The sequence below is a fragment of the Sander lucioperca genome, chromosome 3, assembly GCF_008315115.2.
Source record: "Sander lucioperca isolate FBNREF2018 chromosome 3, SLUC_FBN_1.2, whole genome shotgun sequence".
In the NCBI taxonomy this organism is placed as follows: Eukaryota; Metazoa; Chordata; class Actinopteri; order Perciformes; family Percidae; genus Sander; species Sander lucioperca.
In genome coordinates this window covers 39,708,975-39,724,138 of record NC_050175.1, presented here as the reverse complement: position 1 = coordinate 39,724,138, position 15,164 = coordinate 39,708,975, and the positions used below count along the sequence as shown (strand labels likewise).

General features: G+C 40.5%; 1 protein-coding gene across 1 annotated transcript in view; it reads right to left on the bottom strand.

The window, feature by feature from the left end:
• Window positions 1–9,486, bottom strand: part of lrrc4cb (leucine rich repeat containing 4C, genome duplicate b) — a 42,105-nt gene extending 32,619 nt beyond the window's left edge. Inside the window, exon 1 of the mRNA XM_031290132.2 lies at window positions 8,468–9,486. The gene's annotated coding sequence lies outside the window, so the exon portion shown is untranslated. The remainder of the gene's footprint in view (window positions 1–8,467) is intronic.
• Window positions 9,487–15,164: the final 5,678 nt, after the last annotated feature.

Below are 15,164 nucleotides of genomic sequence, written 5' to 3'. Positions count from 1 at the left end.
ACCAGAGGAAGTGAAGGAATACTTCTCCAATAGTTAAAACAATTTTTTACTACCAAACACTATTTCCCTGTAGGGCTCAAAGTAAGCTTAAAGGTTTGTAGCTTGCTGCTTTGCAGTGGACGATAGCTTTGATTTGTAGCAGTTCCAACATTAATTCCAACAGCTAACCAATGTGATGGTTACAACAAAGTATCAAATTGTACACCGGAACTTTTGAAGTCCATCCTGCAGCATAATATTCTTCTTTTCACTGTCCATCCATATTCTCAGCAGGTTCCAGACTCTCGCTAGCTTCATAGTTTGGCAAACAAATTGACTGTTTGGAACATACTGACCATACAGATGGACAGAGGAGAAACAGATTATGCTGCAGGAATTTTGAAGTTTCTACAGACACTTTGTTACTTGTTTCCCTCTGTGATTTATTTATTTTTTTAATTCATTGAGCTGTGAATCCAAGCTGCTTTCCTCCATGAAGGGACAATAGCCACTTTTCAAGCCTTCACTGGGAGCCTGTTTGATAGTCAAAACATAGTTTAAGATGTCATTTTGTTATATATTAGATTGGGTCTCACTTACTCTGTCAGTTTTTTTGATTGTTGTAGCTAGTAACTGGCCTTAGAAGAGCCATAAATAGACATTTCAGCCTCATTAACATTTTTATGTGACCATTGCATGCCATGCATTTGGTAGCATCAGGCTCAGTAAAATGTACATTCCTCAAATTGGGGTTCAAAAGTATTGAATCTCATTATAAAATCAGAATCCTGTTTAAACCCTTTTTTCAGTTTAGCAGTCAACAAGTTTTAGTCACAGAATTCTTCAATATAAACCCATAAGAGAATAGTATAAAATAAATATCAAAAGGCTACCATTACAACAATTAAAATCCATTACATTCCCAGTAAGCGTTGATTTGTTGTTGCGGGTCAAAAGACGTCTAGATACTAAAACCGAGCCAAATTGTTATCGATGTCTGGGTCCCACAGCCATTGTTTCCACAGCATTAAAGTGACTATATTTGAACTGATGGTTAGGACCTAACCTGATGCGTCAGATGCATAACACAGAACCACCTGATAAGTTGCCCTTAACTGTTTGGAAAAGGGCAGACAAAAGAAATACCTGGCAGGTAATTGGATGAAACCATCTGTCTCTTAAACTCTTGAAGAAGCCAGTCAGGAGAAGAGCGAAAATATTTTTACCATCAAGAACCTTTAGTGCTGTTCTTTGCTCTTCTTTCTATGAAGAAATACTCTCCAGTTCTGATATAACTGATGCTACTGCAGCATCTATGCAAACATCTTAAGGAGCCGCCATTGTTGTTGTTAACAAACAGTTTCCCAGCACATACACCTAAACCCTTAGTGGGCGCTGATTGGTCTGGCCGACTCTGGACCTGACACAAACGCATTACTTGAAGCCTGACAAGATGAGTTTATATTGTGATATGTGATCCCGTGATTCTCGCGTGATCTTGTGATTAGGGCTGTCCCAAACGATTATTTTTTAAACGATTAATCTAGCGATTATTTTTTCGATTAGTCGACTAATCTAACGCTTCATTTTTCGATTAATCTAACGATACATTTTTCAATTAGCGATTATTTACACAAAACAAATTTCAATAACGTTCAAATCTCTATTTATTAAAATTGTTTAACATTGCACTGTTCAAGTAAAATTAATTTGTAGTGCAACATGAAGCCAGATGTAGGCTATCAATCCAACAACAAAATAAAGTCATTTTCAGGAGGAATACAAAAATAAAAACTTAAAGTAAACAGAGCAAGTGCAAAAAGAGTAGCCTGTATTTGCTTTTTTTTTAACAGTAGTAGGTACGGTAATGAATAAGCTCTTGTTTAACATCCAAGCTCTTCTGCCTTTAATCTTACAGTAAAAAAGGTGCAATTTTAGCAACATATGAAATCAGATGTATCAAATAAATTCAACATAAGACAAGTTGCAGAGTGTCTAATATAACAGTCTGTAATGGATTGGGTCACTCATGATGATGGTAAACCAAAAAAATAACACTGCCGACTGACAGCGTTTGATGATGCTTAATGTTAAGTCATAGCGGGGCATTAAAACGAATCAACGGACTAACGTACCATTGGGCTACTACTGGGAACACATTCCGTGTCACTATGTTGATAATCGCACATGCTTGGGAGTAAAGCTTAGATAGGGCACAAAAAATCAAGCCTGACCATACCCGGCCCGGCCGACACATTAACTGGAATTATGAGCCCGAGCCCGATTTAAACCAGACAATTTTTTAATACGTGGGCTGTTATAACTGACGTTATAAAGGACTCGTGAGATATCTGAAACAATCTAGCCTGGTTGCGCAATTATCCAAGACAGTGCTACAGATGGGGGAGACACGATTTTAGCACAGTTTACCTCCCACTCAAGTCAGTGCAGGACATATACCCAGAGCTACGGGAGAAGCTGGAGAGGCATAACTTTCCCCCCACCCAATTAGACTAATAAAGTAATGATTAAAAAAAACACAAATGCTTGATCAAGGGCCCAGCCCGCCCCGGCGGATAGTGGCAGGACATATCGGCCCGACCCGGCCCGTGGGTCAAGTTCGGGCTCGGGCTCGGGCAGAGAATCTAAACTCTACTTGGGAGGGAAAGGGACAAAAAGGTGAGCAGAACTTACGGTGTTTTGCTGCTGTTATCCTGACTCAGGGATGCATTTTACAAAATCTACAGACTACCACGTTGTTGTTGGCATTAAGAGTAAAATACTCCCACACTTTAGAAGACCGCGTGCGAGCCTTTTTCTCAACGTGTTGTTGAACTTGCGAGGAATCCGTACTTGCGCTGTTGCTGGAGGCAGCTATGTTTTTTTTTTAGATTTCTATGTGTGACGCGTTGACGCAAATTTTTAGTGTCGACGCATTTACGTTATCGATTACGTCGACTACGTTGACGAATCGTCCCAGTCCTACTTTTGATATTGCGAGAATCCAGCTGCCGTGCAAGGTAAATTAGGACTATGCTTTTCATTGAAATATACTGTAGCCATTGAAATGCTCTTAAACAACAGCTGTGGAAATATAAGAGTGGTACGTTCTGCCCAGTTTTAACTTGGATGTCTAAACATCTTTTGACCTGCAAATCAGTACCATGCTTTCTGGAATATTTCTCCATTAAGCTAAATGATGAGCTGAATTCATGATTACTGTCCCTGAATGTTATCAGTGTTGTTGCTAATAAAATAGGGAGGACATACAATATTCAATGTGAGATTTGTTTGACTTGACTAATCAGAGTGTTTTATCAACTTGGGATCAGATCCAAAATGAGCTATCAAACCACAGCCCTACATTTCCAGGAATAATTCCCATGCTGCACAGCTTTCTGTGTTTCCCTCCAAGCTTTATCTACCATTGTGATATGTCTTGATTTTGTTCATGTTACTACACTCGGAAGAAAACTTGTGAAAGCCATAATTGCCTTTTGGACATTATTTACTGACATTCTACAGCAGTGGGTGGTACTCAGATGTGCCTCACATCACAGCAGCACCATACATATAATCACAGAAAATAGTGTCTACTCCAGCAGTATTGCTAAACTGTACATGTGTAGGTTGTTGGGAGTATGTAGAGGAATCTATAAAGGGCATTATGGCATTTGCAGAAAGTGGCTGGTTGCTGAAGAGGCAGAAACATGGTACCCGTAGCCTGAGCATACTCTTTCTATCAGAGGCTCTCACTGGAGTTGATGGCTAGTTGGTGCTGCAGGCCACAACAGACACATAGAACACAACACAGATGGTGAAATAAGGCACCAACGGCTGCAGTCAAAACATGAATGTGTCATAATGACATTTATGCCATAAGTTGTGATTTTTGGCAGACATCAACACTGTCACTCTACATAAGACACACTTATTGGTAATAAACCATAGTGGTACTACAGGCACACACAAGCAGATACAGCCTCTTCATACATCACCACATTAATATTTGTTGATTTAGAATGGCAGACTTGTGAATGACACAGAGCAGGATGCGCTGAATAATCCCCTTTCTGGTGCACAAAGGCATAACTTAAGCTGCTACAGTGAATACTAAGTCTCTCCAGCCTGGCATGCGTTGGACTCTTTCACACCCGAGCGGTTCAAGTTGTTCAGATTGGCCTGTCTCTTCACTCGACACAAACACATGTTTTGTGGAGGTACCACAAGATACAGAGTGCTATCTATCAAAATGGAGCCGACTGGAAGTCAGTCTAATCTCAAGCTGCATCCCACTCACTTATTTATGTCACACAGCGACATACATATACGTACAGAAGTGCACACAATCCTTCCTTCTGGATTAGTTAAGATAAAAAGCAGAGGCCTGGGTTTTTTTTCACTCTATCCAGACAGAACCTCAGCCATAAGTTATCGCCACTTCCAACGCCAATCCTCATATCACACAGAGAAGTATGCAGAAGGCCAAGACGACAATATAAATTGATGAAACAACAAAACAGTGCCCCCCTGTATAGTAAAGCATATTCTTGAAAAACACTGACTGCCCCCTTCAATCACCAAAAGTATAAGTGCAATGAAGTAGATAGTAATTTGAAAATGAATCAACATTTTTGCTGTTGACAGATTGAAACCCAAGGTTTTCAAAATGGGCAATTGTATACTAACATAATACACCATCATTATGAGAAGTCATTCACTAAATAAAAGAGAAGTTGGAACCAGATAATATTAGGTATTTTGCTTGACAAATGACTTGAGCGTTATTGTTTTGTCCATTAATCATGTATCGACTAATTGTAATGATTGTAATGAGTTTTAGAAATTCATCATGACTCCTAGTTTGACTGACAGGCCATTTAACATGTGAAACGTGCAGTTTATTCCATGCAGGTGTGTGACTGGTCCTTAAAATGACTCAGTGATTAACATCCCACCATGCTTAGTGCTGTCTAAAAACCCTAGGCAGACCCAGTTGCTCGTTATTTTGTCTCCTGTGGCTCAAAGAAGAAATCCATGACTTTTCTAGAGGGCTGATTGTTGAAGTATATTTTGCTGGAGCTTGTGTTATGTACATTGTTTGACTTAATGATGTCTCACAATTGGAAAAATGCGGCTAAGGTAATGATGGCATGAAAATATGTTGAAACGACATAACCACCTGGGAAGAACAGACGCACATAGCCATCGACTGTGACGTCTGTGCAATATTCCAGATGCATGAAAAAAAAAACAGACAAGGCACTATGAATCAACTCACTACTGAGGTGTAAGGCGGCTTGTCACAAGAAATTTAGGGAGCTATATTATGGTGGAACTGCATCGCGTAAAGCCCTTATTATACGTACAGTAAATTCGCTTTTCTACATAGCAGGATGCACAAGAACCAAGTTTACTGAGGGTAAAAAAAACTCATATGGTTAGATGAGTCACCACTCACCCTGTTCTGAACCAGTGGTTGACTACATGTGTGTCACGCATGGAACGAAATCTATTCGCCCAAGTGCTTATTTCCCACAGTGAGGGCTTCTGTCAAAGCTGTTCTGGTGAGTGGTCCTGGCATGGTGTACATCTATTTGGTCCCTTAGCAGGCAGGTGAATGCCAAAACGAGCAACACCTGCCAGGGTGATCACATTCCTTATGGCTTGCTGTTTCTGTCTTGATGACTGAGGGATATTACAAAAGGACAAACCCAAATCCACAGGCCATGACGGGTCCCTGAGTTAAGCATGGTGATCATATTTACCACCCTGGCAGTAATGGTCACCAGTTCTCAACCAAGCAGAACGCTACACTTCTTCTACAAAGAATGATTCTGACTGGAATGTCTTGTAAAAATAATTCTTGCATTTCTCTAGCTGAGCTTCAGGTTTTTTCAGAATCGTTAAGCTCAGTGTAGCAGCTCAGATGGCTCATTCTGACCTAATGACCTATTGAGACACTTATTGGTTGGTGGCCTTAAAGGAGAATTCCGGTCGATTTCAACACGTAGCTCTGTTGTTTGTAAATTTGGATTGCTGTCAGTAGCAAGAAAAACGATCCGTGCTGCCTACACCGTGTTATCCCCCTGCTACAGTTTGCACCCAGGAGACTGAAACAGGACAAATTTTAAACATGCTTTTAGCATCTTAACATGTTTCAAATGTCATTAAAAGTGCCTACCCATGTGAAGTGATTCCTTCCAAGTGAATACAGTGAATCTGACTGCAGTAGATGTGAAAGAAATGCATGAAAGTCGTGCTAATTGAGCTCTGTTTAGTTCCGATGTCAAGACGGCAAGACGAGTGCTTAGGGACCATTCACAAACTACAACACCGAAAAAAGATACAAAAATATTTTCAAAAATAGGCATATGCTTATTTTTTAATGTAAGTGCTGTAATACAACTAGTAGGTGACAATTTATAATTGAGGTAAGTTTGAAGACACTACCTTATTTAATCATTAAATTAATAAATATTTTTATTGTATCTCATTTCGGTGTTGTAGTTTGTAGACGGTCCCTAAGCACTCTAAACAGACCGGAACTAAACAGAAGTATGAATTAGCATGACTTTCATGCATTTCTTTCGCATCTACTGCAGTAAGATTCACTGTGTTCACTCGGAAGGAATCACTTCAAATGGATAGGCACTTTTAAGGACATTTCGAACATGTTAAGAGGCTAAAAGCATGTTTAAAACCTGCCCCGTTTCAGTCTCCTGGGTGCAAACTGTAGCAGGGGGATAACACGGTGTAGGCAACAGCGATTGCTTCGTTTTTCTCGCTACTGACAGCACTCCAAATTTACAAACAACAGAGCTACGTGTTGAAATCGACCGGAATTCTCCTTTAATTTGAGTGGTTACCAGCATATTACTGTGCACTGACATAATCCAGACCTAGAATGTAACACCAATTTAAAATGTAATTGTAGATCTCACTGTTAAAGGACCATTGAAAATTAAATAAGGAATATTCATTTTGTTTCCGCATATATGTTGGTGAGAACACAACTAATAATTTGATTTAAGACATTTTTATACTTGAAATGATCATTTTACTCTACATTTCCAGACATTTAAAGAGCCCACTGATACTAAGTAATAAATTGTCGGATGTGAAACAGATACTATTCTTCCTACTATTTACAGAAACCTTTGCTAAAATATCCAGTATTTAAGATGTTTCAATTCACCATTCAATCATCAAACTCCCAACCCCATCAAGCAGACTATAGGTCAAATATATAATGGGTAGGCTATGCTTGTATATCCATGCAAATATTGTGTTAACCAACCCTAAACGACAGCCCCATCCTTCAACACTTTGACTGTGTCCTTCATTTTACAGGCTGGTTGTAAAATTGCCAGATGTGCATATTATAAAAGTGTACACTTGAGGATGAACCGGTTCAGTTTGAAGTGGAATGCCTTTGGATGCAGCAGCACTAGCACTTTTAGATGTGATGTCTGCTTCAAATGCAGCTCCCTCTATCCATTTCAGCCAACACACAAGTATTTTCAGCATAAAGGCATTTTCAGCACCTCCCACTGATGGACAGCGCCTATTTATTTATAAAAAAAATTAAAAAAAAAAAAAAAGGAAAAAAAGAAGAAGAAAAAAAGCCTGTATTGCCAAAGCAACAACTCTGGGACTTTTTTTTTTTTTTTACTATTTTAAAATACTCCCTGTACTTCTGGTTTACCTGCTCAGGCTGTGGAAGGGAGAAATGACAACCTCATTTCTGAGTATCACCCATGGGTGGCTTTGATGTTTTTTTTTTTTGTTTTTTTTTTTGCAGACATACTAGGTCAACAGGCAGAACAACAATAGAGAGAGAGAGAGAGAAGACATGTGTACAGGCTGTGTGCATGAGCAGATTCTGTAAAATAAAGCCTGACCTGAAGCTTTTGCTTTGCCACATTCCCACTCAAAGCGCCCTTCCTGAGGGCCAGCATGCCCACCTGGCCAATCCGGCGCTCTTTCTGCTGCAAACGTGTATGCTGAGAATACCTGAACTGAATTTGAATTACCATATGACGTAGGCCTTTTTCTAGCAGTAATGTCCTGCTGGCAACAGGGACTACCACAGACCCATACAGTCTCAACCAAGCGCTCAAACACACAAATTGTTGCACCAGCTACCCCCTACACCTTCTCAACCTCCTTTCTGTCCCTATCCATCATATCTCTTATCTATATATCTCTCTAGCCTATCACACACACACACACACACACACACACACACACATTCAGAAACACGCACAATCACTCACGCACAAAAGAGGATGCGACAGCTATCATAACCTACCTATAGAGATGAAAAAAGGGCATCTCAAAATATAAAAGTATCTTTCTTTAATTGAAGTCTGTAAGGCAACCACAAATCACGGGTGAAATGGCGATGGATCGGTCTACATGGGGATATACAACAGCATATCACATTGAATAGACTCAAGTGGACTGAATTAAATGGAATACTTACGCATTTTCTCGAATAAATGAAATCGACGGTGAGAACAGTGAAGGAAAAACCAGCAGGGCCACGGTCCCCGTTTTCAAGATTTGCAGTACGAGCGAGGCACAAATCTCCATGTGAAAGGGATTGGAGGCTGCTGCAGTCCGCGTCTCTCTCGATCACAAGTCAAGATGCTCGCCTGCGAAACATTGAGAAAGAGTTGCGTGGATCTGCGTTGCGGCCACCATTCCCTCGGATGCAATGAGCGCCGATGAAAGCCCTCAGAGGAGCAGTAACCCCCTGGACTTGAAGATATTCCTCTGGACTGAAGAGGATGGAATCCTGCAGAGTTTTTAATGGGGGGACCAAGTCTGTATAGGCCCTTCTTTCCCCCCCAAACCAGTCACAGTCCAAAATTTACTCCCACTGGTGGTTTCCTCCTGTGAAAGATCGCTAAATCAAATTTCACAAAAAAAAGAAAAGAAAAAAGAAATACAACCGAAGTGGACTAATTCGTTTGAATTTGCTAGTCAATCTTTTTTTTTTTGCGAGTGTATTTACTACAAATGAACAAGACCATGGACAGACATGACAATTAATTACCTATTTAAAGCATTGTTAAGGTCAGCGCAGAAAGGGGCGCAGAAGCGTCCTACAAAAAAATCCTGAGAACGCCTATTGGATCAAATTAAGGATATCCGTCCCACTGCAACCATCACACGCGTCGCATCAGGACAAATGGGTTGCCATAGGCTGCTCTAAAAATCGCAGAGCATATGGCATACAGTAGGATATTTTCTATCAAGTAGAATGGGAAGGATCCACGGGATGCTATCCCCCCCCCTACCAAAGCAAATTCGGTGTATTGATTACATAAGCGCAGCTATTAGTAATAATTCCGCTTGTCAGGGAGAGTGTGTCCGATCCGGCTGGTGTGGCAGCAGCATCATCATTCGTGTGTTCCAAATAAAGCGGGTTTTTGCCACCGGCTCCTAATGGTTCCCCCGCTCGCTGCAGTCCATGACTTGAAAAGCGAGCACGTTGAAATCACGGTCTCCAGGCACAGATCTGCCACGCGCGCGTGTGTGCGAGTCACGTGTGTGTGTGTGTGTGTGTGTGTGTGTGTGTGTGTGTGTGTGTGTGTATGCGTGCGTGTAGGTAGGTAGGTAGGTAGGTAGGTGCGCGCGTGTGTAGGCGTGAGCGTGTTCCTGTATTGCCCAGGGGACCACTTTAACTTTGACCACTTTGCTTGCGGGTCCATCTGCTCATTTAATCACCCAGCGCTCGTCAATTATCAGGGATCAATCGCATAAAGCCCAGATCTGATGTCTCTGAGTGTTTGTGTGTGTCCGTGCGCGTGCATGTGTGATTCAATTGTTGATGAGGTATGGTTGCCACCTACAGGCGCTCCTCTCTATCCAGTCATCCAAAACGGACTATTTTCACCGTCTGAATCCACAAATGAATTCACATTCAACATGTCGAGGTCTTATCAGTTTTCCTTAACAATGAAAGCACAGATAGAATATGTGTGTCCACCATGTTACAATCAGCTACAAAAGAATTCATGATTAAGTCTTTGGACTTAACTGGAACATGACATTATTTTACTACCTGCTGTTTCTCAGGAGCATGTCTACATGCAACCACTGTATTCCGTTTTACAAATGCCGTCAGAAGCAGACAAAAGTAACCAGGCAATGTGGCATGAAAGCTTCTTACTGATGTTCTTTACTGCTGATGGTCATAAGAAGGGTCAACTTCATGCCCTGCAAACATCACTGGGGAAGACAGGGTGGCACTTATAGGTAAGGAGGCTTAGGGACCTTGAGACCTTTAGACATACTAGTGAGTGTGCATTCATATCATCTGAGATGAACAGCATGTCTCATTAGACGACATAATGGGCCACAAGTCAGCTACGTGACAGCGTGGATCCTGGTCAGAGGTCACGCTGCTTTATGAGAGTAAGAAAGACCGAGAGAGAGAACCAAGACTAATATAAATCAGTCATACTGGGATTGTATAATATGTTGTTTTGATTGACCGCTTAAGTTACATTTCTGATTACAAGTTTTCCTAGATTTCCTGTCCAGTGAAAACAAAAAAGAAATGTTTTTCTTTTTCTTTTTCTGGTAACACTTTACAATAAGGTACACAAAAAAATAGGTAGTTACTGTTTTTGAAAGGGTAGTTACTGTTTTTCAGAAGGGTAGTTACTGTTTTTCAGAAGGGTAGTTACCCTTTTTCAGAAGGGTAACTAATGATAAGGTACCCTTTTTCAGAAGGGTAGTTACTGTTTTTCAGAAGGGTAGTTACTGTTTTTCAGAAGGGTAGTTACTGTTTTTCGGAAGGGTAGTTACCCTTTTTCAGAAGGGTAACGAATGATTAGTTACCCTTTTTCAGAAGGGTAGTTACTGTTTTTCAGAAGGGTAGTTACCCTTTTTCAGAAGGGTAACGAATGATTAGTTACCCTTTTTCAGAAGGATAGTTACTGTTTTTCAGAAGGGTAGTTACCCTTTTTCAGAAGGGTAGTTACTGTTTTTCAGAAGGGTAACTAATGATAAGGTACCATTTTTCAGAAGGGTAGTTACCCTTTTTCAGAAGGGTAACGAATGATTAGTTACCCTTTTTCAGAAGAGTAGATACCCTTTTTCAGAAGGGTAGTTACTGTTTTTCAGAAGGGTAGTTACCCTTTTTCAGAAGGATAGTTACTGTTTTTCAGAAGGGTAGTTACCCTTTTTCAGAAGGGTAGTTACTGTTTTTCAGAAGGGTAGTTACTCTTTTTCAGAAAGGTAACGAATGATTAGTTACCCTTTTTCAGAAGGGTAGTTACTGTTTTTCAGAAGGGTAGTTACTCTTTTTCAGAAAGGTAACGAATGATTAGTTACCCTTTTTCAGAAGGGTAGTTACTGTTTTTCAGGAGGGTAGTTACCCGTTCTGAAAAAGGGTAACTACCCTCCTGAAAAACAGTAACTACCCTTCTGAAAAACAGTAACTACCCTCCTGAAAAACAGTAACTACCCTTCTGAAAAACAGTAACTACCCTTCTGAAAAACAGTAACTACCCTTTCAAAAACAGTAACTACCTATTTTTTTGTGTACCTCATTGTAAAGTGTTACCCTTTTTCTGATGAACTTAAGGTGTTCCTTTGTGTTGAGAAAATTCTCCTCCTTCTTAAGATAAACACATTATTTAAAACCCTCTTCAGCTGGAAAATGCATGGTCACAAAGCTAAAAAAAAATCCTCACGAAACAGAACATCAACATTGCAAACATATGATAATTTTATAGATTAGGAGTTTAGCACAACCTTAAAGGAGAACTCCGGGCAATTTGTACGTTAATCTTGATCGCTATAAGTATGTGAGTACTGTCGATAGCAAAAAAAACGAGCCAAATCAGTGCTAGCAACATGGAGGTGCTGCAGCGAATGCCGAGAGCTGCCACTTAGCTAAAACGGCAGTTTTGGGGGCATATCATAAAGAGTGCCTTTGTGCCTCTTAACAGACACAAAATGCAATTAAAATGTCTGTGCAACATGAACAGTGCCCTTACATGACAACAAGATTTGTTTTCAACTCAGACATTGTTTAAATTCACCTACCCTGTTAACTGCTAGCTGCCGTCTGGGATGAGTGCGTGTGTTCAGCCAGGCTTCGGTAATAATCCTCAAGCAGCAGTTCTGTGTGTATTTGTAGCATATATATCCATTTTGTGTGCGATCCATCTGGCTGCCGCGGCCGACAACAATCCACGGGCGCCCGCTGGTCTGGTGGATGTCCTCCAGAGGACAGTTCATGCTTTCGCGGCGAAATTTTTGCGGCGAAAAAAGTTTATTTCCCCCTCAAAAATAGGTAATTGAGCACTGTAGTGGTTATGATCTTATCAGTGACTATGTAACTACATGGAAACGGGCCAAATGATGCCTGGTTCTTGTAAAGTAACAGTGTTACAGAAGGCTGGCTGTAGTCTTGCGCCTGAAGTCCCGTGGGAATTCAGTTGTAGCAGGAAAAGGTAAACAGCAGTGTGGAGATCGGAGCATCGTGTGTGAAGAGTGAAGAGCGGAGGTGTTCACAAGGGAAGAAGCTTGGAGTAACGTAACTATGGAGCTAGAGCTAGCCTTCAGTAACGCTATTACTGTACAAGAAACAGGCATAATTTGGCCCGTTTCCATGTAGTTACATAGTCACTGATATGATCATAACTACAGTGCTCAATTACTTATTTTTGAGGGGGAAATAAACTTTTTTCGCCGCAAAAATTTCTCTGCGAAAGCATGAACTGTCCTCTGGAGGACATCCACCAGACCAGCGGGCGCTCGTGGATTGTTGTCGGCCGCAGCAGGCGGGGAAGGCGGGGAGGAAGTAGAAGGATGCCGGTCGGGCCTGCTAGCCTGGCTACGGCAACTAACATACAGTTCGCCAATGCAGAGACTACTATTCACCAACGCCAGATGGATTGCACACAAAATGGATATATATACTACAAATACACACAGAACTGCTGCTTGATGATTATTACCGAAGCCTGGCTGAAAACACGCACTCATCCCAGACGGCAGCTAACAGGGTAGGCAACATCTTGTTGTCATGTAAGGGCCCTGTTCATGTTGCACAGACATTTTAATTGCATTTTGTGTCTTTTAAGAGGCACAAATGCACTCTTTATGATATGCCACCAAAACAGCCGTTTTATCTAAGTGGGAGCTCTCGGCATTAGCTGCTCCATGTTGCTAGCACCGACTCGGTTCGTTTTTTTTGCTATCGACAGTACTCACATACTTATAGCGATCAAGATTAACGTAAAAATTACCCGGAGTTCTCCTTTAAGCATCTACAGCAATAAAATGCAACATACACCACAATGCAGCAGTAGTATTAATCTTGAAACATCATATATAATAGTAAAACACTGACAGGCAACATTTTACTGATAATACTTACATACTTTTACTTAAGAATTTGAATGCAGGACTTTTAGTGGAGTATTTTGACAGTGTGGTATTAGTACTTTTAGGACCCGAATACTTCCATCATTGGCTTCCCACCACCATGATCAAACACCAAATAAGGTAATCGGTGTGACATCCAACACATTTTCTTGATCAGTCATTTTGTCTCTAAAATGTCAGAAATAGAGAAAAATATCACAATTTCCCAAAGCTCAGGACCAAGTTGACGTCTTCAAAATGTTTGTTTTGTCTGGCCAACAATCCAAAACCCAAGGATATTCTATTGGATGAAGAAAATCAGCACATATTCACATTTGAAGTTGTACCTGGTGAATTTTTTAGCTCTTCTGCCTAAACAAGACTAAGATTGTAGCCATGCTACCAGTGCCATAAAGCTTTAATGGTCATTATAAAAATAGATTAAAGATTTTTTTTTTTATTGGTAATATGATTCCAAAACATTTGACCTGATGATGGCGCTCGATGAAAACTCAGGGAATCAACAAAGTTCAGAAAGCCCATAAATGTCTGCACCAAACTGCATGGCAATCCATCCAACAGACTTTTCTCTGAAAACCTCAAATGTCAGCCTACTGTACTAGTTGCATATAGAACCACTAGTAGGTAGGAACATACATTTTTGCCAATCCATCTAATGTAGATCTAAAGGCCAACATTGCCATCCCTAAAGCTTCACGGCTAGCGTTGCTAAAAATGACTTCAATGATTAATCGGTTTTCAAAATAGTTGCAGATTTTTTTTTTTTTTCCTTGATCCACTCATGTAGTTTCAGCTCTAGAGGGAATATATTTTGGAAGAATGGTGTTCCATTGCTCCAGTACAGTTAAAATCACACCTTACTAAGACACATCTTTAAAGTGATGGTTCAGAGTAATTTCACCCTAGGCTGCTTCGCACCTTGACCAGAGCACATCTATTGCTTTTAAACCGCAGCCGGGATATATATAACTGTGTGGCATCTTGTCCTATGGCCTCACGCTGCAGTAGCTGCTTCTGCTGTTCACTCACTTCTTGCTTCTTCTTTACCAGTAGTCTCTTCCGGCAATAGATGTTGTGCTCTGTACGTGATCTCGCAGGCAAATGCATCAGGCAAGTGTTATTTAAATATACTTCTGGTGTAGTTACAAACTTTGTAATGCCTTGTTTTATAAGTAAAGAAACTATTTATACTACTGTAGAAGTTTGGTATCATTCCGGGCATTATTAGTGGGGTAATTTACAAGATACAAACGTGGGTCCATTAGCGCCTGCACTAAGCTAACCAGCTGATAACGCTAACTTAACAACGTTATAACAAGGAAAAAAAGCTTATGGGGGGGTTGTTTGGCCCGAGGTCAAGGTGCAAAGCAGCCTAAGATGAAATTACTCCGAACCATCACTTTAATTCATCATCCATATCTATCTGTCTGCCTGTCCATGCAATCATTGTATCATATACATCACTTTTTTTTTTAAACTGGAAGCAATACTCTAATGCATTTATTCACTATATAATGAAGGGCTTTGAGTTTTACACACGTGCGTGTCTTAACCCTTTTCTTTTTGCATCCATTTGTCATTGTTAAAACTGTGCCACTACATGTCTATTTAAACGCAACAGACATCAATATTCAGTTAAAAATATCAATATACACTACCCATGAGCCATGAAATTGAGTAATAAGGTCTTAAGTTGTTGAAAAGTCCCCTTTTTAATCAGTTATCCAACTTTAGTATCTTGAACTGAAAGCAGTTCCAACACTCTCATA